Below are 26,843 nucleotides of genomic sequence, written 5' to 3'. Positions count from 1 at the left end.
TGTTATAGGAACTGATTCTCATATTTGTCTGTGTTAGGTGACATTTTTTTCCCTTATTTGCTAATAAATGATGTTCATGTAGCAAAATACAGCCAGAGACTTGTTTTCATTATATTGTGCAATCCAGTAGTGAAGCTGTGAGGTCAGGGGTGGGGAATCTACAGTTCCCACCTCCCTGACTTGCCCCCTAAAAGAAATTCACAGTCAGTCAGATTCACTTAGACCATTTTGCAACAGTTTCAAGATTATTTACTGAGTGCCTGGGTGCTAGACTGTTGGCTGCACCCTGAAGGCTGGCAAGTCTTGTAGTTGCCCAGCCTCAAGACCAAAGAAGGATCTCATAGACAGTGACAGAGACATCAGTGGTTTATTGAACAGGGGGATCTTAGACAAAGGGTGCCGAAGAGATACCCCACCATGTGCAGCAGATGGTGGGCAGGACATGGCAGCTGTCTCGAGGGAAAGGGGCAGGGCTAATATATTGCTTATGGGGGGACTGACGTCAGGTAGGCTCATCAGTGACCAGGGACTAATTAAGCTAATAAAAAGGACTTGATGGTCACATGAGTGAACCAGGACGTGCTGGAGCAGATGCACAAACGGCAAGAGAATAACCATCTTGAGTGGCCTGACCACACATGAGCGCTGGATATCAGGGTGTGGGAGACATTACCCATCACTGCCCTTTGAAGATTGGCATGGACATGTGAGTGGTCCTGGCTGGTAAGACATGAGCAGACTTCTAGTCCACAGCAGTTTTTCCCGGTCTCAAGACTCCACCCCTCCTGCTGGGAACCCTGAACCCTGAGCTGAGAATCACCCTACAATGAAGACTCATCCTTCAGCCTAGGTGCCAATGACTATGCTGAGCAGAGCCGCTGCCCAACTGTGGTGGATGGGCCGCTTGAGCAAGAAATAAACTTTTCTTAGTTTAAATCACTGAAATCAGGAGTCGTTTTTTCATTGCATCCTAATCCAGCCTACCGGAGAAGGCAATGGCACCCCACTCCAGTACTCTTGCCAGGAAAATCCCATGGACGGAGGAGCCTGGTAGGCTACAGTCCATGGGGTCGCTAAGAGTCGGACACAACTGAGTGACTTCACTTTCTCTTTTCACTTTCATGCATTGGAGAAGGAAATGGCAACCCACTCCAGTGTTCTTGCCTGGAGAATCCCAGGGACAGGGGAGCCTGGTGGGCTGCCATCTATGGGGTCGCATAGAGTCGGACACAACTGAAGCGACTTAGCAGCAGCAGCAGCAGCAATCCAGCCTAAACCGGTGGACTACAAAAGTAAGCATGCTCAAGCACGGTCCTTGACTCAAGGAACTGGCAGTAACATGGGGAAGTCAGGCATTCTTCAGTCCATTAAAAGAAAAAATGGAGACTCACAAACTGTGATAAATGTATGGTGAGTTCAGAATATACCTGTAAGGAACTGAAGATAGTTGAAGGGAATCAGAAAAAAAGAAACGTGAGCAAAAACTCCCCAAAGGAGATTCAAGTTGTCCTTCTGAGGTAACACAAGTGTGATGACCCAGAAGCCAGAGAACTTTCTAGGTGTTCACTGAAGCCAGCAGTGCTCCTGTGAGGCGTGAGGACCAGCAAATCACACCTCTGCCCCTCCCCACCCCCAGGCGAGGAAACCAGGGCAGCAGGAAGGGCCGTGTCCTGCCTGGAGCTGGTGCCCAAGCTCTGGGTAGACCACACTCTCTGAGCAGCCCCATGACCTGGGTGGGGCGGGGGGTCAAAGAGGTGACCCTGGAACCCTTTTACATCTAGTGGCTCAGGATCCTGGCACTACCAGTTCTCCCTAAGGGAACCAAAGGATCAAGCTGCCAATGTAATCGTTTTAACTACAATGGAAAGTTGTTATTCACACATATGATACTAATAATACTTTGCCTTTGTACTTTAGAGTTTACAAAACACTTTCTTTATATTAAACATGCTTTTATGTATATTAGAAACATGCCAGCAGCTTCTCAGTCACTTAGAATAAAATAAAAATTCCTTAGCATGGCTGATGAGGCCCCATAGGACGCCAGCTCCACCCCGGTCTCCAGCCCTAAGCTGCCCCTCACTCATGGTGCTCCAGCCACCCCAGCCACCTCGCAGTTTCTCACGCCACCCACATACATACCCGCTCCGAGCCTTTGCACATGTGGCTCTTTCTGCTAGAACATTCATTCCATATATATTTATAGGAAGGCCCTTTCTTCTCTCCTTTGGCTCAAGTGTCCTTTCTTCAAAGAGAAATTTCCTTGATGCTCGGTTAGGTTGCTTCTCTACTTCCAGTCATATCCAAATACTCGATTTTAGTATCTTTATCACAAGTGCCACCATTTAGTGTAAATAGTTCACCGCTCATTCATCTGCCTCCCTATTCTAACTGTGAGAGCACAGGCCTATTTCTCTTGTAAACTTCACACCTGGAATGGTTCATTGGCTTGCCATCCTACGAGAAGTATATTATATCTACTTTCGCTCATGAAGAAAGAGAGGGAAAACGGTCTGATCACCATTCCAGAGCTGACAGTTAGTCTAGGAAGAATGAAAATCCAGATCTTGGCCCCTGAGTCTATGGGGTTTTTCTCCCCACTCAATGGAGCCAAGCCTCACTGTCCATTGTTTTGTGCTCTGGGTTTGTTTCATGAAGAACTTCTCTCAAGTGACAGCCACATTTCAATAAGGCTGATGAACTAATCCACAGTAGAAGGTGACTGATTTTCTGCAGCCCTTCCCAGGAGGACTTGGATTTTAATAAAGAATGAGAGGAGCAGCCTGACCTCAGCATAAGCAGATGGGTCCTGCCCTGACACTGCCGTGCTAAATCTGAATGAAACCACTTCAAAATGAAGGTCATTGTCACCCGGAAGCCATTTCACAAGGACTTTCCTCAAATCAGCTCCCAGGTCAAGGTAGTGAAATCCTGGTCCGTCTCAGACCAGGATAAGGTAACCTTTATAGCTAGGTAGCTCATTCACTGAGGGCTTCAATTCAGACTTAGCAGTAAGCAAGGCAATATGTCCATCACATTGCTATTTAAAAAAAAAAGAAAGGTTCACTTTACAGCTTTAAATTTGTGCCTCATTTTGGGACCTCATCTAATATTTTTAAAACAAACTATTCATTGTTTTGTGAATAACATAATTATAGTTCATTGTCACATTCTTGGTTAATAGCATGAATTATTCAATGCAAATTAATGTCACACTACTTGTAACTCTGATTTGTCATTTCTGCCTTTTTTCATAATGCCCAGACGCTCACACACACACACATACACACACAAAAATCACTCCAATTTTAAGAGACCAGAAAGAAAATGGCAAAGCAGAATATGAAATTGGAATGTCAACCTTTGTTCTTTATGAAGAGTTCTGGAGCATTTTGAGTTGGAGATGAGCTGGCATTGTTTAGAGGAGGTGAATGACCCTCTAATGGAAAGGGCTTGTCCTATCTCAGGAGCCCCACAATGGGCCAGGATTAGAACCTGACCTTGCTGTAACCATTTCAAGGATCCCTGAGATCTCTTTTGTGCAGTTCCTTGAGCTCAGCGGGAGATGAGAACAGAGTTCGGGTTGCTGCCCTCCTTCTGCTATCAGTGGGCGGGATCTGAGTCCTCTCCAGCTGAGCTCTGGGCACCTGCTGAACAGTCTGTGCTGTTGTCTGCTGCTGGAAGAGAACACCGATAAGAGAGGAGATTAGGTGACTAATCCTGCTCCATGCCCTTACACAATGCCAGCAGGTAACTCATTGAAGCTTAATGGCTGGATTTATTCCTGACAGAGACTGCAGGACTGTTATCAAGAGCACAGTTCTATGGGTAGATGGAAAAACATGTTCAGTAAGATGTGTAAATGTGTCTGTGTACAAGAATACAACATATTGTGTGCACTCACATGTATATGTGATAGGCAAGAACAAATCTGACTCCATATTGGATTTGTTTCTTTTAGTTTAAAGTTTGCATTCTGTTATTTTTGCTCTTAAGCCAACTTTTTCACTCTCCACTTTCACTTTCATCAAGAGACTTTTTAGTTCCTCTTCACTTTCTGCCATAAGGGTGGTGTCATCTGCATATCTGAGGTTATTGATATTTCTCCCGGCAATCTTGATTCCAGCTTGTGTTTCTTCCAGTCCAGCATTTCTCATGATGTACTCTGCATATAAGTTAAATAAACAGGGTGACAATATACAGCCTTGACGTACTCCTTTTCCTATTTGGAACCAGTCTGTTGTTCCATGTCTAGTTCTAACTGTTGCTTCCTGACCTGGATACAAATTTCTCAAGAGGCAGATCAGGTGGTCTGGTATTCCCATCTCTTTCAGAATTTTCCACAGTTTATTGTGATCCACACAGTCAAAGGCTTTGGCATAGTCAATAAAGCAGAAATAGATGCTTTCCTGGAACTCTCTTGCTTTTTCCATGATCCAGCAGATGTTGGCAATTTGATCTCTGGTTCCTCTGCCTTTTCTAAAACCAGCTTGAACATCAGGAAGTTCACGGTTCACATATTGCTGAAGCCTGGCTTGGAGAATTTTGAGCATTACTTTACTAGCGTGTGAGATGAGTGCAATTGTGTGGTAGTTTGAGCATTTTTTGGCATTGCCTTTCTTCGGGATTGGAATGAAAACTGCCCTTTTCCAGACCTGTGGCCACTGCTGAGTTTTCCAAATGTGCTGGCATATTGAGTGCAGCACTTTCACAGCATTATCTTTCAGGATTTGAAAGAGCTCAACTGGAATTCCATCACCTCCACTAGCTTTGTTCGTAGTGATGCTTTCTAAGGCCCACTTGACTTCACATTCCAGGATGTCTGGCTCTAGGTCAGTGATAACACCATCGTGATTATCTGGGTCGTGAAGATCTTTTTTGTACAGTTCTTCTGTGTATTCTTGCCATCTCTTCTTAATATCTTCTGCTTCTGTTAGGTCCATACCATTTCTGTCCTTTATCGAGCCCATCTTTGCATGAAATGTTCCTTTGGTATCTCTGATTTTCTTGAAGAGATCTCTAGTCTTTCTCATTCTGTTGTTTTCCTCTATTTCTTTGCATTGATCGCTGAAGAAGGCTTTCTTATCTCTTCTTGCTATTCTTTGGAGCTCAGCGTTCAGATGTTTATATATCTTTCCTTTTCTCCTTTGCTTTTCGCTTCTCTTCTTTTCACAGCTATTTGTAAGGCCTCCCCAGACAGCCATTTTACTTTTTTGCATTTCTTTTCCATGGGGATGGTCTTGATCCCTGTCTCCTGTACAATATCACGAACCTCATTCCATAGCTCATCAGGCACTCTATCTATCAGATCTAGGCCCTTAAATCTATTTCTCACTTCCACTGTACATTCAGAAAACAAAGATCATGGCATTCGGTCCCACCACTTCATGGGAAATAGATGGGGAAACAGTGGAAACAGTGTCAGACTTTATTTTTCTGGGCTCCAAAATCACTGCAGATGGTGACTGCAGCCATGAAATTAAAAGACGCTTACTCCTTGGAAGGAAAGTTATGACCAACCTAGATAGCATATTCAAAAGCAGAGACATTATTTTGCCAACAAAGGTTCGTTTAGTCAAGGCTATGGTTTTTCCTGTGGTCATGTATGGATGTGAGAGTTGGACTGTGAAGAAGGCTGAGCGCCAAAGAATTGATGCTTTTGAACTGTGGTGTTGGAGAAGACTCTTGAGAGTCCCTTGGACTGCAAGGAGATCCAACCAGTCCATTCTAAAGGAGATCAGCCCTGGGATTTCTTTGGAAGGAATGATGCTAAAGCTGAAACTCCAGTACTTTGGCCACCTCATGTGAAGAGTTGACTCATTGGAAAAGACTCTGATGCTGGGAGGGATTGGCGGCAGGAGGAGAAGGGGACGACAGAGGATGAGATGGCTGGATGGCATCACTGACTCGATGGACATTAGTCTGAGTGAACTCCGGGAGTTGGTGATGGACAGGGAGGCCTGGCGTGGTGTGATTCATGGGGTCGCAAAGAGTCGGACACGACTGAGCAACTGATCTGATCTGGTCTGATCTGATTTTTGCTCTGAGGTAAGAACGTTGCCTATAGCCTGAAATATACAGGATAGCCCATCCTGAAGGCTCTGACCTCTAAGGGTATAATACTTTTTCCATTCATACAGAGATAAAGAGTTGCAGAACAGAGAAAGACATTTGCCTTGTTGGAGGTTTGCAAGAACATCATGACCTGAACTACATGCTCAGCTGTAAGAACAAAGGATTCTGACACCAAGAGGTTTGCAACAACCAACCACATTCCACCCTCACCTTGCCTTTAAAAATACTTTTCTGAAACCCCTGAGGCGCTCAGAGTTTGGGGGCTTGAGCCACCTGTCTCCTTGCATGACCCTGCAAGAAAGGTTTCTCTGCTCTGAAGTGTGACATTTTTGTTTGTTTGGCCTCACTGTGCTTCTAGCACAGGAACCTGTGTCTGGTAATATATATATATGTATGAGGGAGGGTGGAGAGAGAGAGAGAAAATGCACCAAAGAGCAAAAGAAGTGGAAAAGCCTTGGAGATCTAGTTCCAGCACTTTCTTTTACAGATGGGAAACTGATGCCCAAATGAAGGAAATGAGTTGCCCAAGAAATATCTGGCTTCTGAGAGATGTGTATCCTGGTTGTAGAAGAAAATTGAATTTTTCTGGCGTTCTCTCTCTCAGTAGATCTCTGTTTGCCCTGTGCCCAAAGCCTACTGCTGGGAAACAAAACATTCTTAACCTGAGGCTGGCACAGTCACCCCAGAGCCAGGCAGGTGGCTGCTGGAAAAGCAGAGCAGCTGGCGGGGTATGGACATATGGGAGTGGTGAGGTCTGTGGTTCACAGTAAGAACACTCTGGAGTGAAGGAGGCAGCTGCCACTCAGCACCAGGCAGGTATGCCTATGGGTGAAGGAGGCCCAGGAGCCCCAGGCTCCCGCCAGGCCTCAGGAGTCTCAAGAGAATCTGGATCGTTTTCTTAAAGCACAGTCTCTACTTTGTAAAAAAAAAACAAAACATAGACAATCATTTAAAACTTTTTCAACACTCTGACCCACAGAACGCAACTGCAATCAGAAGGGCACATAGCCCTGATTGTGACTACCTTCTGTTTTATTGATGGAAATACTGGGCTCCAGAGAGAATTTGAACCTGAACTTGAATCTTATGCTTCCTTGTACTGTATTATTTTTTTCCACTGCACCATACTATGTGTCTGTAGGTGTAAGGGTGTGTGTGTGTGTGCATATGTGTGTGTGTGTGTGTGTGTGTGTGTACAGTTGGACACGATTTGCTAAAGAACCAGGACTCCACATACCAGTATCTACAGCTCTTTATGGTATAGCATGATCTTTACCCACATCATCAGTACAGCTGTAGCAGGCTAAAAATGTTTCCATGTGTTTGTTCACTTTTTATCCAAGACTGCACAGTTCAGTTCAGTTCAGTCCAGTCACTCAGTCATGTCTGACTCTTTGTGACCCCATGAATTGCAGCACAGCAGGCCTCTCTGTCCATCACCAGCTCCCAGAGTTCACTCAAACTCACGTCCATCAAGTCGGTGATGCCATCCAGCCATCTCATCCTCTGTCGTTCCCCTTCTCTTCCTGCCCTCAATCCCTCCCAGCATCAGAGTCTTTTCCAATGAGTCAACTCTTCGCATGAGGTGGCCAAAGTACTGGAGTTTCAGCTTTAGCATCATTCCTTCCAAAGAAATCCCAGGGCTGATCTCCTTCAGAATGGACTGGTTGGATCTCCTTGCAGTCCAAGGGACTCTCAAGAGTCTTCTCCAACACCACAAGCATTTATCTATCACTGCGTCAGTTTCCCTTGCACATACTTTCTCATTTGTACTCCAGCCCTGGAACAGAGGAGACTTAAGTAACAGCATTATCCCCATTGACCAGATAAGGAGACTGAGGTCCAAGGCAGTGCACACCAGCCCAATGTCGCATAGGGAGAGAGTGAGAGGCAGAGGTGGAACTCAAATGCCTCCAGACTCCCAATGCAATGTTGATTCCCCCATGCTCTTCTGCATTTGTTTGTTTCACCTCCTGACATGCAAGGCCTGCTTATGTTCCTTCCTGGTTTGGGTCCCTTCAGACATTCTTGAGCAAAGGAGCCTGGAATCCTCCCTAAACTCCAAGGAGACAAAAAGTTCCCTGGAGACACTGGGAGGCAGTGGGGCTCAGAAGGGGAAAATCCAGATCTTTTCCCTCCCATGGCCTTCCAGCATAGTTTCATTATTTTCTGACATCCTCCTGGAGGGGTAGGAATTGGTTGAAGAAAAGACCATAATTTCAACCCTTTATTTCCTCCCCATATCTGTATGGGACTAAAGCAGAAAATGGATTTCTGTAGCACAAATTAACCACCAAATTCTAGATATTTGCAGAATCTTGGCAAAATTTCAGCATGATGTTCCCAAGGACAGTTTATCACATTTCTGGTGTATTCTCAGAGTCTGGGACAGAGCCTGGCACAGGTGCTCAATAAATACAAGGGAGGGAAAAGGAAGGAAAGAGAGAAAAAGAAGAAAAAAGAGAAGAAGGAGGGAAATTTATATGTGGATGCCTACCATCGGAAGGACTGATGTTGAAACTGAAACTCCAATACTTTGGCCACCTGATGTGAAGAATTGATTCATTTGAAAAGACTCTGATGCTAGGAAAAATTGAAGGCAGGAGGAGAAGGGGATGACAGAGGATGAGATGGTTGGATGGCATCACCGACTTAGTGGACATGAGTTTGGGTAAACTCCAGGAGTTGGTGATGGACAGGGAGGCCTGACGTCTGGTTGCAAAGAGTCGGACACGACTGAGTGAATTGAACTGAACTGAATCCTGAGAAACTCCAAAATTTAAGGCAGCACCCAGGCGCCTGCATATATCTAGAACATTTTGGATAATTCATAGCAAAGAATTCCAGCTTCAGTTATGCTCCATAGACAGGTATAGGGAGCAACAGGTAAAATTTTATGATCACTGAATCAATCCTAACTATACCACTGACCTTGGACAAGTTGTTGTTTGTTTTAATCTTTCTCAGCTTCAATTTATCCACTATATTAATTTTCTATCATCACTGAAAAGAATTACCCCAAACTTAGAGTCTTAAAACAACACGCATTTATTCACTTGCGGTTCTGGAAATCAGAAATCTAAAAGGGTTGGAGTCCTTCTAGAGGTTCCAGGGTAGAATCCATTCTCTTGCCTTTTGGAGGCTGCCTGCATCCCTTGGTTGGTAGCCCTGCTTCTCTCCAATCTCTGCTTCTATCGTTGTTGCAGTTCAGTTGCTAAGTCGTATCTGACTCTTTGCAGCCCCATGAACTGCAGCACACCAGGTTTTCCTGTCCTTCACTACCTCCCAGAGTTTGCACAAACTCATGTCCACTGAGTCAGTAATACTATTCTACCATCTCATCCTCTGTTGCCCCCTTCTCCTCTTGCCCTCAATCATTCCAAGCATCAGGGTCTTTTCCAGTGAGTCTACTCTTCACATCAGGTGGCCAAAATATTAGAGCGTCAGCATCAGTCCTTCCAATGAATATTCAAGGTTGATCTCCTTTAAGATGGACTGGTTGGATCTCCTTGCAGTCCAAGGGACTCTCAAGAGTCTTCTCCAGCACCACAGTTTGAAAGCATCAATTCTTTGGCACTCAGCCTCCTTTCTGGTCCAATTCTCATCTTTAAAATTGACCCTCCTGCCTCCATCCTGTAAGGATCTTTGTGATTATATTGGACCAACCCAATGATCCAGGGTAACCAATCCATTTGAAGAACCTTAAGTTAATCACATTGGCATAGTCCCTTCTGCCATATAAGGTGACAGACTCACAAGTCTGGAGCCATTATTCTAGAACACACACACACATATACACGCATGAGATAGTACCTCACATGCCCTTTAAATCATCTCTAGGTTATCATCATACCTAATACAATATGAATGTTATGTAAATAATTGTAAGGCCAACATGAATTCTATGTACATAGTTGCCAATGCAGACAATTCAAGTTTTGCTTTTTGAAACAGTCTGGATTTTTTTTTTTTTTAGTATTTTCCATCCACAGTTGGTTTTGGATGCAGAACACCCAGATACAGAGAGCTGACTGTACTTCTTACCAGGTCTCAGAATATCCTTGTGTCTTGCTTGAGGACCATACAATTGTGAAACATATTTCCCATACTGAGAAATGTGATACACTCTCAAAGAAGTGCTTGAAAAACAGCCCCCGCATCTCACTACCTGAGAGTAATTCTAGTTCTTGTCATCCTTTTAAGTCTTCCCCAGAAAACAGATACATTTGACGTGGCTGCCCTCCTACTGCATGTGCCTGTCCATCAAACTTGCTTTTCCACCACCTCTCATGTACTTATTTGCCTTGTTCATGTTACACTGTCATGAAATTATAACAAAGGGGTCTATCAGGATGCCCTGCAATTTCCTCAGCCATTCCCTAGTGTTAGGCAAACTCAAGGTGACTCTAATTTATTTGCTTTTTCATATAATTTTGTTTTTGTTGCCTTCAATAAAGTTACTAAGATCACCTTTATTGCATTCATACTAAACGTGATAGATATTTACATAAACCTGTATATTACACATTTATATATAATGCACATTTGTTATGGTACATATGTGTGTATGATATATACATTATATATATGCATGCCTGCCAAGTGGTTTCAGTTGTTTCTGACTCTCTGCGACTCTGTAGTCAATCAGGCTCCTCTGTCCATGAGAGCCTAATACTGGAGTGGTTGTCATGCTCTCATTCAGGGGATCTTCCCAACAGAGGGATCGAACCTACATGTCTTACAACCCTGCATTGGCAGGCAGGCTCTTTACCACTAGTGCCACATGGGAAGGCTATATATTATATGCATATTGTATACTTATATAAGTATCTTAAATATTTCAACAAATAAAATTCTATATTTATAGGTATAAAAATATTGAGTAAGTGAATGAATGGACAAATTAATACATGAATAACAAAGTCAATATATATATAGTGAAATAATTTCATTAGTAAGCAAATTGCTGAGTCATTCACTTGTTCTTTCTACAAATATTTACAAATATTTAAGTAACCAAAATGGATAAATGGGATTCCCTGGTGGCTCAGAAGGTAAAGAGTCTGCCTGCAATGCAAGAGACCTGGGTTGGGAAGATCCCCTAGGAAATGGCAACCCACTCCAGAAAATCTCATCAATGGAGGAGGGGTTGCAAAGAGTCAGACATGACTGAGCAACTTCACTCTCGCTCAGAAAGGATAGTCAGACATGAACCCACCCTTATGAAACTTACATTCCAGAGGAGAAGGGAGAAAGAATAAGCAAATAAGTAAATGAATAAGATAATTTCAAATAGTGATAGACAGTGTAAAAAAATAACCAGGGAAGAGGGCTGGAGGGAGACAGGAGAGGTTGGGGGTGAACTGTAGACAAGGTTTTGTCTACAGTTTTTTGCAAATGCTCCTCTGAAGATGGCAGCTCCAAGCTGAGACCCAGATGATGCAAAGGACCCAGGCTACAAACATCCCAGGGAGCAGGATCTAAGACAGAGAAAAAAATACAGGCAGTGGTAACTAAACCAGGAAAGAGATTGGTGTTCAAAAAGCTTGGCTACAGCAGAGTGAGAGAGACAGGGGGAAGCTCATACCCAACCAGGGCTCAGATCAGGAAGGCCTTGAAATGCCAAGGGAAGCTACTGGAAGGTTCTAAGCAGAAAAGGAGCTTGCATACATTAAATAAATGAATGACAAAATGACTGAATGGGTGAATGAGTGAGCCATGAAGGGAAACTCAGAGACATGCATGCATAGATGAGTGGCCGTGGTGAAGGGTGTGTGGGGTGGGTACTGTGACGCACCATCCACATGGCCCCTCAGGAGTGAGGACCTCTCACCCCAGACACTGGCAGTACTGCCAGCAGACCGCGCTCAGCTCTCAGCAGAAGAAGCCACCTCCCTTCACCACACTCCCTTCCCAGGGCAGCCCACATCCGACAGCTGGTCAGCCTGCGGGCGTGAAGACCGGGCCGCTTCACCCGACTTAGAAGAGCTCTGAAGGCTCATCCCAGCTTCAGAGCTTTCTTGGGGACGACTGAGGACTCCACTAGACTGCCTCACAGCTGTCTGTCCCCCTTCACCCCGTCCCCTTTGCCCCTTCCCTCCTAAGGTGCTGGTCATAAGTTATACTCTCATGAACCTCCCCTCTGCTTAGCAGGGAATCCAACCCGAGACAATGTGAGAAGGAGAGGGAGAAAGAGAGAAGTGAATCAACTTCAATGTGTGGGATTCAGCCTCCTTCCAATCTGATCCTTCCAATCAGGTTTGCATAACATCTGCTGAAAGTGTCTGCCAGAAAATGTCTCCCTTCCCTGGTGGCTCAGATAGATGGTAAAGAATCTGCCTGCAATGCAGGAGATGTGGGAGATGCAGGTTCCATCCCTGGGTCAGGAAGATCCCCTGGAGAAGGGAATGGCCACCCACTCTAGTATTCTTGCTGGGAAAATCCCATGGACAGAGGAGCCTGGTGGGCTACAGTCCATGAGGTCACAAAGAGTCAGACACAGTTGAGTGACTTTCACTTTTCAAGTTTTTCCCAAGTGGGAATTTCACTCTTCCTGCAGATCTGCATGTGATGTTGGCGTTTGATTGTAAGAGCTGGGAGTGGCAATGGCAGACAGAGGTGTCTGGAGGCCCTGCTATCCACACAAACTCAATTTCTCAGTCTACCAGCCCACCAGGCTCCCACCCCCAAGACCCTCCCCTTCTCCTAACAACATGTGTTGGGAACACAGCACAGGGTGTCCTTTGGGAGACGTTTTTAAAACAAATTTTTGTTTAACCTCCTCTGTGACCCACAGAGTAAATTCATTCCTGAAATATACTCCATTTCTGTTTATTTAAAGAATGTTTGCTTATTTGGTGCTTGCTTGAGTGGAACCACTGTTATTATTCACTCCTCTGTGAGCGTTAACCTGACATGATTTGTCTGGCATCTTTAATTAACCAGAGATTATTTTTCTGGGTATTTTTTGGTTTTCTATGTTGGGGGGAAGGTGCAGACAGGCAGCAAATACCAGCTTGAACTTCTGCTCCAACCTGGTGCTGGTTATTGAGAATCCAGACCACACTGTCCAACATGGCAGCTCCCAGCCACATATGCTCAAAGAGCACTTGAAATGTGGATTGTCCCCATTGAGATGTACTATCGGGATACCAGATTTCCAAGAGTTCGTGCAAAAAAGTGTACAGGCATATCTAGGAGATATTGTATATTTGGTTCCAGATCATTGCAATAAATTGAGTCACACAAATTTTCTGGTTTCCCAACACATATAAAAGTTATGTTTAGGTATAGAGGTTCTTTAAAAAACTAGAAATAGAGTTATCATATGATCTAGCAATCTCACTCATGGACATATACCCAGAGAAAAGTCTAATTCAAAAAGTTCCATTGTACCCCAACATTCATAGCAGCACTATTTATAATGACCAAAACATGGAAGCAGCCTAAGTGTCCATCAGCAGATGAAAGGGTAAAGAAGACGTGGTATACAATGGAATACTACTCAGCCATGAAAAAGAACAAAACAATCCCATTAGTGGAAACATGGATGGACATAAAGATTATCATACTAAGTGAAGTAAGTAGGACAGAGAAAGACAAATATATGATATCACTTATATACGGAATCTAAAATACAAATACAGATGAACTTGTTTATGAAACAAAACAGACTCCCAGACGTGGAGAGCAAACTTACAGTTAGCTCGCGGGGGGAGGAGATGAATTAGGAGTTTGGGATTAGCAGATGCACACTGTGCTGTGCTGGGCTTAGCTGCTCAGTTGTGTCCAACTCTGTGTCATCCCGTGGACTGCAGCCCACTAGGCTGCTTTGTCCGTGGGATTTTTCCAAGCAAGAATACTGGAGCGGGCTGTCATGCCCTCTTCCAGGGGATCTTCCCAATCCAAGGATTGAACCCAGGTCTCCCGAATTGCAGGCGGATTCTTTTACCAACTGAGCTACCAGGGAAGCCCAGATACACACTGCTACATATAAAATAGATAAACAGCAGAGACCTACTCTATAGAACAGGGATCTATATTAAACGTCTTGTAATAAACCATAATGGAAAAGAATATGAGAAAGAATATTTATGTAACTAAATCACTTTGCTGTGTACCAGAAACTAGCACATTGTCAATCAACTATACTTCAATAAAAAATAAATAAAATGAACAAATCCTTAGAAACCAAAACAAAAATGTTATGTTTCCACAATACTGTTGTCTATTAGGTGAGCAATAGCATTATGCCTGAAAAAAGCAAGATACATGCTTTAATTTAAAAATTCCTTACTACTAAAATATGCTAATCATCATTTTAAGCCTTCAGTGAGTGGGGGCAGTAACAATAAAGATCCCTGATCACAGATCGCCGCAAGAAATATAAAAATAATGAAAAACTTTGAAATATTGCAAGAATTACCAAAACGGGACAGAGACGTGAGCAGATGCTATTGGGAAAATGGTGTTCATAGACTAGACACAGGATTGCCACAAAACTTCAGTTTGTAAAAAACCCAGTATCTGCAAAGCGCAACAAATGGAAGCTTGATAAAAAGAGGTCTGCCTTTAAATGTAAAATATCTTTCATCTGTCTTTATATTGATGACCTGCTGAAATGTTCAAATAGCAATATTTAGAGTATTTTCTGTTCAATTAAAGTTTATCATTAAAATTAATTTACCTATTTCTTTTGACTTTTTTAATGTGACTACTAGAAAATTGAAAAAACCTATGTGATTCGTGTTGTATTTTTACTGGACAGTGCTGGCTGGCCCCGGATTCTGTGCTCTGTGCCCAGGCAGAGCAAGATCTGGAGCTGACTCAGCAGCAGCACCTTCTATGGGACTTGGCTGCCACCAGCTTCACACAGTCAGACTCTCAGAGAGAAAGACTCTCCTCTTCCCCGCCAGCCTCCTCCTTGTCTATATGAGTGTGCTGCTGTCTCTTCTGCATACTTTGGACCAACTGTCATTTGCTCCATTTGCATTTGCAATAGCTGCAAATTCTCTCTCATTATTTTGGTCTAGCCCTCCTACTGACGGCCAGCTTGTGCTGGCATTCAAGAGGTGTCAAGGAAGGCAGGGGGTTGCTGAGGCCTGTGTTGGTGTTTGTGGGATGCCAGACATCTGGGCTGCTGGAAAACTTCTGCACCAACTCTGATTTCTTTTTGCAGCTTCCATCCAGCTGTTTGGCAGCGGGGACCGCCGCCTCTACTTGACTTGAAAATGTGTGGGAAAAGCTGTGTTTATACAACTGCAAACCCCAAGACTGAAAGTAGGCAGGGTACGTTCTTGGAGACTTCAGTGGCTCACTGACTTGAATAAATTATTGGATTCAGAAAATCGGGCGGAAACTCATTACTGGAGAGAACAGAACAAGCTAAATAGCTCCAGCCAAACCGAGCCTCTTCAATCCTATTTAAGATTTGCCCTTGCTTTTCATGTGATGGAGACCCTATCTGCAGACACATCATTGTCTGTGACTTTACCTGGAGTCTGGATGGCATCTCCCAGGAACTTGTAGGAAATGCAGAATCTCCCATCCCCTGTATTAGTCAGGGTTCTCCAGGGAAACCAGCTTCCCAGGTGGTTCAGTGGGTAAAGAACCTACCTGCAATGCAGGTGACACAGGAGATGCAGGTCTGAACCCTGGGTTGGGAAGATCCCCTGGAGGAGGGCATTGGCCACCCACTCCAGCATTCTTGCCTGGAGAATCCCATGAACAGAAGAGCCTGGGGGGCTACAGTCTACAGGGTGGCAAAGTATCAAACATGACTGAAGTGACTGAGCAAGCACGCACGCTTCAGAGGAACAGAACCAGTATATACATATACAAGATATCTATATATACAGACCAGCTTCCCTGGTGGCTCAGGTGATAAAATCATCTGCTTGCAATGTGGGAGACACCGGTTTGATCCCTGGGTCGGGAAAATCCCCTGGAGAAGCAAATGGCAACCCACTCCAGTTCTTTTGCCTGGAAAATTCCATGGATGGAACCAGTCTCGTAGGTTAGAGTTCACAGGGTCACAAAAGGACACGACTGAGCGACTTCACTTTCACTTTCATATATTTAGACAAGATATCTTTCTATACATATTTACCCATGCATATATATCTATATCTCATTAATATGTGTTTATATAGATGACATGTAGAAATAATGATAGGGCTTTTTCTGTTTAGTAAAATAGATTATTAAAATTAATTTGCTATTTATTATATCTTATTAAAATTAAAATATACTATTAAATATATTTAGTAATATATTATTAAATATAAAATGGGCTTCCCTGATAGCTCAGTTGGCAAAGAATCCACCTGCAATGCAGGAGACCCTGGTTCGATTCCTGCACTGTGAAGATCCCCTGGAGAAGGGATAAGCTACCCACTCCAGTATTCTGGCCTGGAGAATTCCAGGGACTGTATAGTTCATGGGGTCACAGAGTCAGTGTGTATGTGTGTGTGTATGTGTGTGTGTGTGTGTGTGAAGTCACTCAGTCGTGTCCGACTCTTTGCGACCCCATGGACTGTAGCCTACCAGGCTCCTCCATCCATGGGATTCTCCAAGCAAGAATACTGGAGTGGGGTGCCATTTTAATAGGCTATATTAATAGAATATCGGAGAAGGCAATGGCACCCCACTCCAGTACTCTTGCCAGGAAAATCCCATGGACGGAGGAGCCTGGTGGGCTGCAGTCCATGGGGTTGCTAAGAGTCGGACACAACTGAGCGACTTCACTTTCACGCATTGGAGAAGGAAATGGCAACCCACTCCAGTGTTCTTGCCTGGAGAATCCCAGGGACGGGGGAGCCTGGCGGGCTGCCGTCTTTGGGGTTGCACAGAGTCGGACACGACTGAAGCGACTTAGCAGCAGCAGCATTAATAGGATATATTTCTATTAATAATAGAAATAGTCATAGGGTATTTTCTGTTAAGTAAAATATATTATTAAAATTAATTTACTATTTATTATATGTTATTAAAATTATAAACTAAAATTAAAATATACTATTAAATGTATTTAATAATATATCATTAAATATAAAATATATTAAGTACATAACATTAAAATATATTATTAAAATTAATATATATGTTATCTATAGGTATCATCAATCTATCTATCTATCTAACTACAGAGAGAGAGTGGGAGAGATTTTCAGGAATTGGCTCATGCCATTGTGAAGGCTGGCAAGTCCAACGTCTCCAAGGCAGTCTGGCAGACTGGCAACCCATGGAAGAACCAACGTTGCAGCCCAAGTCCAAAGGTGGTCTGGAGCCAGAATTTCTTCTTCCTCAAGGAACCTCAGTGTTTTTTCTCAAAGCCCTCAGTTGATTGGATGAGGCCCACTCAGATTATGGAGGATACTCTGCTTTGTTCAAAGTCCACTGGTTTCAATGTTAATCACATTTAACAAAGACCTTCACAGAGACATCTAGACTGGTGTTTTCACCAAACGACTGTGTAGCATGGCCTAGCCAAGTGGAGACATGAAATATGCCATCACACTCTCCCACCCCCAACCCTACTGAATCAGCATCTGCATTTAAAAATTTTTTTTCCAGACTTTAAGCTTTTTATTTCGTATGGGGGTATACCCGATCAACAACATTGTGGTAGTTTCAGACAAACAGCGACAGGAGTCAGTCATACATATACGTGTGTTCCTTCTCCCGCATGAACTTATTTACAAAACAGAAAGAGATTCACAGACTTAGAAAACGAACTCATGGTTGCCAGGGGGGAAGGGACAGTTAGGAACTTCGGGAAGGTCATGTACACGCTGCTATATTTAAAATGGGTAACCAACAAGGACTTATTGTATAGCACATGAAAGTCTGCTCAATGTTACGTGCCAGCCTGGATGAGAGGAGGGTTTGGGGGAGAATTTGCATTTTAACAAGCTCCCTGGGAGAGTAGAAGTACACGATGATCTGAGAGGTAGCGCCTTTGAATTTATCTCTGAGAGCCTCCTCTGAATGAGTGGGGCCCCCTTCCCAAGCCCCCTCCAGCTCGGTTGTGCCCTGAACTTGGAACCAGCACTGTGGGAGGAGGCAGTGATGTGCTCAGGCAACCAAGCTACATATGAAACACACAGTTTTTACACGCTGTGATTTGACCCCAGAGAAAACCAAAAGCCCAGAATCACTTTCTTGTGAATGCCAAAAACTTCCTGTGAGAAGATCAGCCCACAAAAGCAAGAGCCCCTTCTCTTTCCTCCCGCCTCCCCAACTTTATCTCCAACCCCTGAGGCATAATGCCTGGCACGTGATGAACAGCCAGTGAACAGTGCTGAATAAATCCATTATCTAAGCTTCAGCTTCCCATCTGTAACCTGTAAATACTCCTCTGGTTGTTAATGGAGACACAACCAAGTATGAGAAACAAGTGGAAGCCTGGGACCCTGAGCCGGACACTTAGTGATACTCAGAAAGTCATAACCGAGGTGTTTAGTGCACGTCTGTTGAGTGAGCAAGCAAAGCCACACTTTGGCATGCAAACTCGGGGTAAAGCAAGCACCCCGTGCCCTGAGCGCAGACAGCGGAGCCCTCACTGGATGCCTTCTTGTCGGGTTGGTTACACCTCCTAGCTGCAAACGGCATGTGCAGGTCTCCGGGCATCTGACACAGTCGAATGCTCTGTGGGTGTTATCTCCTGGAAGCTGACAGTGGAGCTAGCAGGTATGATTATTAATACTCTGCTGCCACGACGGTTTACAGAGGAGCAACACTGGGGCTCAGAACCATTTAACATCTGTGTGAAAACACACAGCTGAGGGGACTCCCTGGTGGTTAAGGGAAGTCCAAGCTTCCAAAGCAAGATACTGGGGTTTGATCCCCAGCTGGGGAACTAAGAGACCACATGTTGCCTGACTCAACCAAAAAAACCTTTTTTTTTTTTTTTTTTTAATGCAGCTGATAACAGGATGGAGCCCAATCTGGAAACACTTTTTCCCTGACTTCAATACCTCCTACTATCCCTTCCTCTTTGAAGGGGGGTGGGGTGGGGAGATACACACGTGTGTCTGGATGTCTGCTGGAGTGTATGCACATGTGCCCATGTGTGGGTGTGGGTGTGGGATGCACAAGAGTAAATATGGAGACTGGAGGGTGGGGAACAGTTTAATCTCCTCCTCAAAGGGCCATCAGAACTCTTGGGTGTCCCTCGAAGTCAAGCTTCTTTCCAGATCATCAGAGTTGACACTTGGGCAGTAACACATGCGTAATTAACTGAACAAATATAATGAGACTATCTGCAGTGACATGATAGTTGGTGCTGAATCCTATTAAAGCACATTTAATTAAAAATGCATTAAACCGTCAAGCTTCGGAACACACCCTGCCCTTCTTCAAAGCCTTCCCCTCCATTAAAGCCTTCCCCACTATTAATTGTGACTCAGCCTGTGACCCTATGGGCATGACCGGGTGAGGTGAAGTGGCTCTTAAATGCCTGAACCAGTAGATCACAGGCACTAATGGATTTCAATCAGGGAGATTAATTCTATTCATTTGGCTCCTCGTTTCAGAAACAACTGTCACGCTGAGCCTAATTGCTGGAGATGTTTGACGGCCCCAGGAGGTTGGAGACTCTTAAAGCTGGTTGGTGGCCAGCAATCAATTATTTGGGCTACTGTGCCTTTGGGGATGTGAAGATGATGAAAATCCACAGACAACCCAATGGCCCTCGTTTACCATTAGCGTCAGTGGAGTTTCTCCAGGCTCAGAAGGCAGTGAGGGGTGGTGGGAGGCTGTCTGGACCTGTTTGGACCCCGACTCTTCCTCCCTGTGCTCCAGACTCCTCCAACCATGGGATTTCTGCAAAGGTGATTTCCCTCCTGGAGCGCCTTTGTCCTTCTTTGTCCACTTTGTACCTATCCACCTCCCAAATTCTGCCTGAATGAATGAATAAGTAAGGAATTGAGAGGAGTGACCAAGAGTCTCCAAGGGGAGATACACAAAACCTTACACTTGAGAAGCAGTAGGCCGTCAGCAAAGGGTGTGTTCAGGCGTCGTCACCCTCATTGGCCCCAACACCATCCTTTCTCCAGGACAGCCATTCCTGTCTTTTTCCAGAGGAGCGTTCTAAAAGGGACAGTTCAGTTCAGTTCAGTCGCTCAGTCGTGTCCGACTCGTTGCGGCCGCATGAATCGCAGCACGCCAGGCCTCCCTTGTCCAGGAAAGGGACATAAAATTGCTCACCATCATTGAGAGGGGAGAGGAAAGAAGCCAGGATCTGAACCCCCAATCTCTTGCCCCATTTCTTGTTGCCTCTGAGTCATCTCCAGACACAGTGCTTAATCAGTAGCTGGCTCATGAAGAGCTGGAAGAACGAGCTTCCTGACAAGAAGGAGGGGAGAAAGCCAGTCTCTGAGCAGCACCTGAGGGGAAGGGAGGAGGAGGAGGTGAAGGTAGGCATGATCTGATTGGCTCCCTAGAGGGCCAGGGCTGCTGTTCTTGCCACAGGTCCAAGCTGTGCGTGTCAGTATGAAATGTGCTGTTGTTAGAAGGGCCCCGTGCTTGCTTTAACTCTCTCTGTCATCTTGGAATTCTTGGTCGTTTTTGTTGTCATCATGCACTGGTAACTGGTCCTGGTGCTAAGGGCAGTTCTGGGGAGGGAGTCCCACTAAGCTTCTGTGAAGTTACCCCCAAACTCTCACCAGTCCTCCCTGGTTCTTCCAAATACCTTGCCAGGAAGCATTTTCCTTGAGACTAGCTTCATTTCCATTTTCCCAAAGCTGTTTTCCTAGAGTAAAGTACTCAGCACATAGTAGATACTCAATAAACAAGAGAGTCAGTGCGTGCAGGGGCTATGGCAGCATTTTGGTGAATCCTCTAAACACGTGCAGACTCCTGAAGCTTTCTGAATTAACAGTGTTTCTTTAGCTCCATGGCAAGTGCATGATCCACGAAAGCATTTCCAAAGCTTTATTTATTTATTGGTTGTGCTGGATCTTTGTTGCTGCATGCAGGCTTTCTAGAGTTGCTGTGAGCGAGGGCTACTCTTTGTTGCAGAGCATGGGCTTCTCCTGTTACAGAGCACAGGCTTTAGGGAGCACGGGCTTCAGCAGTTGTGGCACAGGGGCTCGTTAGTTGTGGCTCACAGGTTTTAGTTGCCTGCAGCATGTGGAATCTTCCTGGATAAGGGATCGAACCCATGTCCTCTGTATTGGCAGGCAGATTCTTATCCACTGTACCAGCAGGGAAGTCCTCCAAAGCTTCTTTCTGCAGAGCACTTCTTCAGTTAACAAAAAGTGCCCTGTGGTCACGTTCATTTTGGAAATGCTGCTCACCCTGTCCTCACTAACAGTCCAATGCACATTAGCAGATTCAAGGCTCTAAGAAGTCCAGAAATAAAAATACCTTTCTATTTTGTTGGTTCCAGCCTTCCTCAAACTTATGTGACTCTGGAAGCTTTTTTTTCTTTTTTTTTTATCCTGGTACTTATTCACCTCCCATGGAACATTTATTAATAGAAGGCAGTTATCTGTTCCTAAAAAAGTGGCGATGAAGATATGGGTGGAAGGGCAAGAGATGACAGCAAGGAGAGGAAGATACATGCTGTGATGGGGAATTGCCAACATCTAAATCTGTATACATAGTATCAATACTAACAGGACTGGACCCAACTGTGTTGCTTTTGTTTTGTTTCTTTCTCTCACTCTGGTCTGATTAAAAATTCACAAGACTGTGACTCATTGATGAGGCTGTTTTAGCCCTCCCTTGGGTTATTCCAGCAGCAGAGGTCTTAACTCTGACTGCAGGATGAGTTGCCCAGGAGACAGGAGAGCAGAGATTTCAAGGGGGCTGGGGATTTCACACGTGCTCATAAACAAATGAGATCACTTTGAAGAAAGTAATCAGAGTATCAAGTAATATAAACACCACAGTTACAGCAAAATGTGAATCATGCAGCGGTTAGACATGCACAGATCGACTGTGAAGAGCAGTCAGTTACCGCTCGACCTCAGCTCCGAACTCTGTTGTGGAGCACAGAGCAGTGCAAGGAAGCCTGACTGCCAGAAACTCTACCTGAGCTCTGACAAGGGAGGCCTTGGTCCCAAGTCATACCTCTTCATGGGAGAGTAAACTCCTGGCACTTTCCGAGCAGAACAGAACTTTACAGATGGGCACACTGAGGACTAGGGAGCTGGAAGGGACTTGACTTGCTTGATAGGGACAAAATCAGGTCTCAGGTCCAAGTTTGTACGTCCAGTTTTGAATCTTTGTGGGTGGTACTCTCCATCTCCCTTCCAACGCCCTTCTGCACTCAGCGTCCAGATGGCTTCTTCCTATAGTCACTGGGGACCCTCACCTAAGGACTCTCTCTGACTGCAAAAGCATGCTCCTCTGCACACAGGCCAGACCAGAAGTGTCAAGACAATGAGATCAGGAGTTGATGTAAATATTACAGTTCCCATGCAATTCAAAGCAACAGCTCTGAAGTGTGTTCCACAAAATCTCAAAGGGATCCACTATGAGGGGGTATTTCAGGTGCCCAGTGAAGTCACCTGTTCATTAATGCAACCTGTGCTGAATTCTGTCCTTTCCCTAACTGTCTTCTCTCCCCACCAACCATGCTTCCTTGGGATCCTCTTCCAAATACACGGCTTGAACTCAAATCCCTGTCTCAGGGTCAGCTTCTGCGGGGAGTCCAACTGTAAAAGCTTTCTTTTTTATTATGGTAAAACGATTTAAGGAGTCTCTGGCCTTGAGACTTTGGCTCCTATGATAAGGAAACTAGAGCAATGACATCTCAAGTATATGGCTCCTTTGAACAGATAAAAATTTCCAATTTCGTCCAGTGGTTACAGTAGCTGGCAAGAGATGCTAAGCTGTCGTTCTCTTCTTTAACCCGTGACATTTATTGAGCTTCATGCCGGTCAGATGCTGTGCAGACTGAGTCAAAGCCTGGAAGGCTAGCAAAAGAATGGCAATAGTTACCTACTTATTTATTTACACGTATTCTTTTAAGTAACGAGTTTCTACTGAGGACCTATTTTGTATCCAGAATGTCTAGGAATACAAAGAGGAAAAAAGACATTATTTCTGGTCTTAGTTCATCATCTATAAAAAGAGAAACACTTGAAACAAATACAATACCTGGACAAATACCATGTGAAAAGAAACCCAGAGTGTCTAGGATCATATAGGAAGAGCTGTAGCCAGGTTTAAGGGGTCAGGGATGAGATGTAGTATATGAATTAAAATTATGAAATCATGATTAAGATGCTTATCCTGTTAATTGCTTGATATTGAAAACATAAGCACAAACTTCCTTGAAATTGCATTGATTTTAGGGAAATAGGAACTTTTGTCAAAGTGTGGATTTTATACAAAGATGTAAAAAGTTCATCAGTCAAATGGGAGGACAAGTCTCCTTTCACTGAATACTTCTGGGATAGCAAGCACGGTGTGGAAATTCTCTACATGCATCTGCTTTAATCAGTTGATTCAGAATAGCTGCATTTTACAGACAACTATGACAGATACTTTTCTAACATGGTACAAATCATACCTTCCTGCTGGTAACCCCCTCCCCTTAAATGTGGACTATACTTAGTGACTTGCTTCTAACAAATAGATTCTGACGAATGCATTGGGATGCCCATGGATTGAATCAATAGTCAAAAACCTTCCAACAAAGAAAAGCCAAGGACCAGATGACTTCACTGGTGAATTCTACCAAACATTTTTTTTTTTTAATTAGTGCCAATCCTCCTAAAGCTCTCCAAAAAAAGTGAAAAGGAGGTAATTCCAAACTCATTCTATAAAACCAGCGATGGTACCAATGACAGAAAAAAACACTCCAAGAAAAGAAAACTACAGGCTAATATCTCTGACGAATAGTAAAGCAAAAATTCTCAACAAATACTAGAAAATAGAATTCAACACAGATTGCAAGGATTACGTACCATGACTTAGTAGGATATATTCCTAGAATGCAAGCATGGTTCAATATTAAAAAAACGATCGATATTAACCAATGAAAAGAAAAATACAAGATCATCACAGTTGATGCAAAAAATGATATTATACACTCTTTCATGGAAAAAAATAGTTCAACAAACTAAGAATACAAGGAAATCTCTTCAACATAGTAAAAGTCATATATGAAAGCCTCATAGCTAAAAGCCTCATAGCTAACATGTTACATGTTGGTAAATAACTAAGTTTTTCTTCTGAGATTAGTATTAAGGCAAGAATGCTCACTTGCCAGTTCCATTCCACACAGTACAGAAAGTCCTAGATGAAGTAACTACACAAGAAAGAGGGACAAGAAACATCCAAATTGGAAAGGAAAAAGGAAAATTATCTCTGTTCAGAGATAGCATGATATAGAGAAAACCCTAAAGATTCCACAAAAGACCTATTAGAACTAATGCATGAATGTACATAGTTGCTGTATACAAAATCAATACAAAAATCAGTTTTGTTTATATACACCAGCAATGGACAATTCAAAAAGGAAATTAAGAAAACAGTGCCACTCACAATAGCATTGAAAAGAATGAAATAATTAGGAATAAGTTTAACCAAAAAGTAAAAGACTGAAAAAGACGCCAAAAACTGTAAAGCATTGCTGAAGGAAACTTAAGATTACAACAATCAATGGAAAGATTTCCTATGTTCATGGATTAGAAGACAGTATTGTTAAGATGTCAGTACCACCGATAGTGACCCACAGATTAAATGCAATCTCTATCAAAATTCCAGTTGCAGAAATATATAAACCCATCCTAAAAGTTATATGGAAACTCAAAAAGCCCCAAAGAGCCAAAAGCATCTTGAAAAGAAGAACAAAGAAATCACACACTTCCTGACTTCAAAACATGTTACAAAGCTACAGTAATCAACATGGTGTGGTACCGACATAAAACAAACCCTCAGATGAATGGACTGGCAGCCCAGAAATATAAACTCATTTATTTAGCTAAATAATTTTTTCAAGGATGCCAAGACCATTCAATGAGAAAAGTCTTTTCAACAAATGTGGCTGAAAGAACTGGATATCCATATCCAAAAGAAGAAATTTGGATCCTTCTCTTGTATCACATACAAGTATTAACTCAAAATGGATCAAAAACTAAGCATAAGATCTAAAACTATAAAACTCTTAGAAAAAAAACACAGGGGAAAATTCTGAAGCATTTTCCTTGGCAATGATTTATTGGCTATGGCACCAAAATCACAGAAGACAAAAGTAAAAATAAATTGGACTATATAAAAATTTAAAACTTATGTGCATAAAAAGATAAAACCAAGAAAATGAAAGGATGACTTATGGAATAGGATAAAATATTTGAAAATTATATATCTGGTAAGATGTTAATATCCAGAATATATAAAAAATTCCTACAACCCAGCAACATAAAAAGGAAGCAACCCAACCTTAAACACGGGCAAAAAACCTGAATAAACATCTCCCTAAAGAAGATAAACAAATGGCCAGTAAACACATGAAAAGATGCTAACCATCATAATCACTAGGGAAATGCAAGTAAAAATCATAGTGAGAAATCACTTAATACCCATTAGAATGGATGTTCTATTTTTTAAAAAGGAAAAAAAGAAAATAGCAAGTATTTTTAACAAAGATGTGGAAAAATTGAAGACCTGTGCTCTGTTGATAGGAATGTAAAATAGTGCAACTACTGTGGGAAACAGAAAAATCATTCCTAAAAAAATTTTAAATAAAGTTATAATTAGTTCAGTTCAGTCACTCAGTGGTGTCCGACTCTTTGCAACCCCATGGACTACAGCACACCAGGCCTCCCTGTCCATCACCAACTCCTGGAGTTTACTCAAACTCATGTCCATTGAGTTGGTGATGCCATTCAACAATCTCATCCTCTGTCATCCCCTTCTCCTCTTGCCTTCAATCTTTGCCAGCGTCAGGATCTTTTCATTGAGTCAGCTCTTTGCATCAGGTTGCCAAAGTATTGGAGTTTCAGCTTCAGCATCAGTCCTTCCAATAAACAGTTAGGATTGATTTCCTTTATGATGGATTGGTTGGATATCCTTGCAGTCCAAGGGACTCTCACAGTTCAAATGCATCAATTCTTTGGTACTCAGCTTTCTTTATAGTCCAACTCTCACATCCATACATGACTACAGGAAAAACCATAGCCTTGACTAGAGGGACCTTTGTTGGCAAAGTAATGTCTCTGCTTTTTAATCTGCTGTCTAGGTTGGTCATAACTTTTCTTCCAAGGAGTGTCTTTTAATTTCATGGCTGCAGTCACCATCTGCAGTGATTTTGGAGCCCCCAAAAATAAAGTCTGCCACTGTTTCCCCATCTATTTGCCATGAAATGATGGGACCAGATGCCATGATCTTTGTTTTCTGAATGTCAAAATTTAAGACAACTTTTTCACTCTCCTCTTTCACTTTCATCAAGAGGCTCTTTAGTTCTTCTTTGCTTTCTGCCATAAGGATGGTGACATCTGCATGTCTGAAGTTATTGATATTTCTCCTGGCAATCTTGATTCCAGCTTGTGCTTCCTCCAGCCCAGCGTTTCTCATGACGTACTCTGCATAGAAGTTAAATAAACAGGGTGACAATATACAGCCTTGACATACTCCTCCTCCTATTTGGAACCAGTCTGTTGTTCCATGTCCAGTTCTAACTGTTGCTTCCTGACCTGCACACAGATTTCTCAAGAGGCAGGTCAGGTGGTCTGGTATTCCCATCTCTTGAAGAATTAATTTTCCACAGTTTGTTGTGATCCACACAGTCAAAGGCTTTGGCATAGTCAATA

Source organism: Bos grunniens, chromosome 20, assembly GCF_055505025.1.
Source record: "Bos grunniens cultivar Pamir isolate PY7600 chromosome 20, Bosgru_T2T1.0, whole genome shotgun sequence".
Lineage (NCBI taxonomy): Eukaryota > Metazoa > Chordata > Mammalia > Artiodactyla > Bovidae > Bos > Bos grunniens.
Note: the sequence above shows the minus strand (reverse complement) of the source record.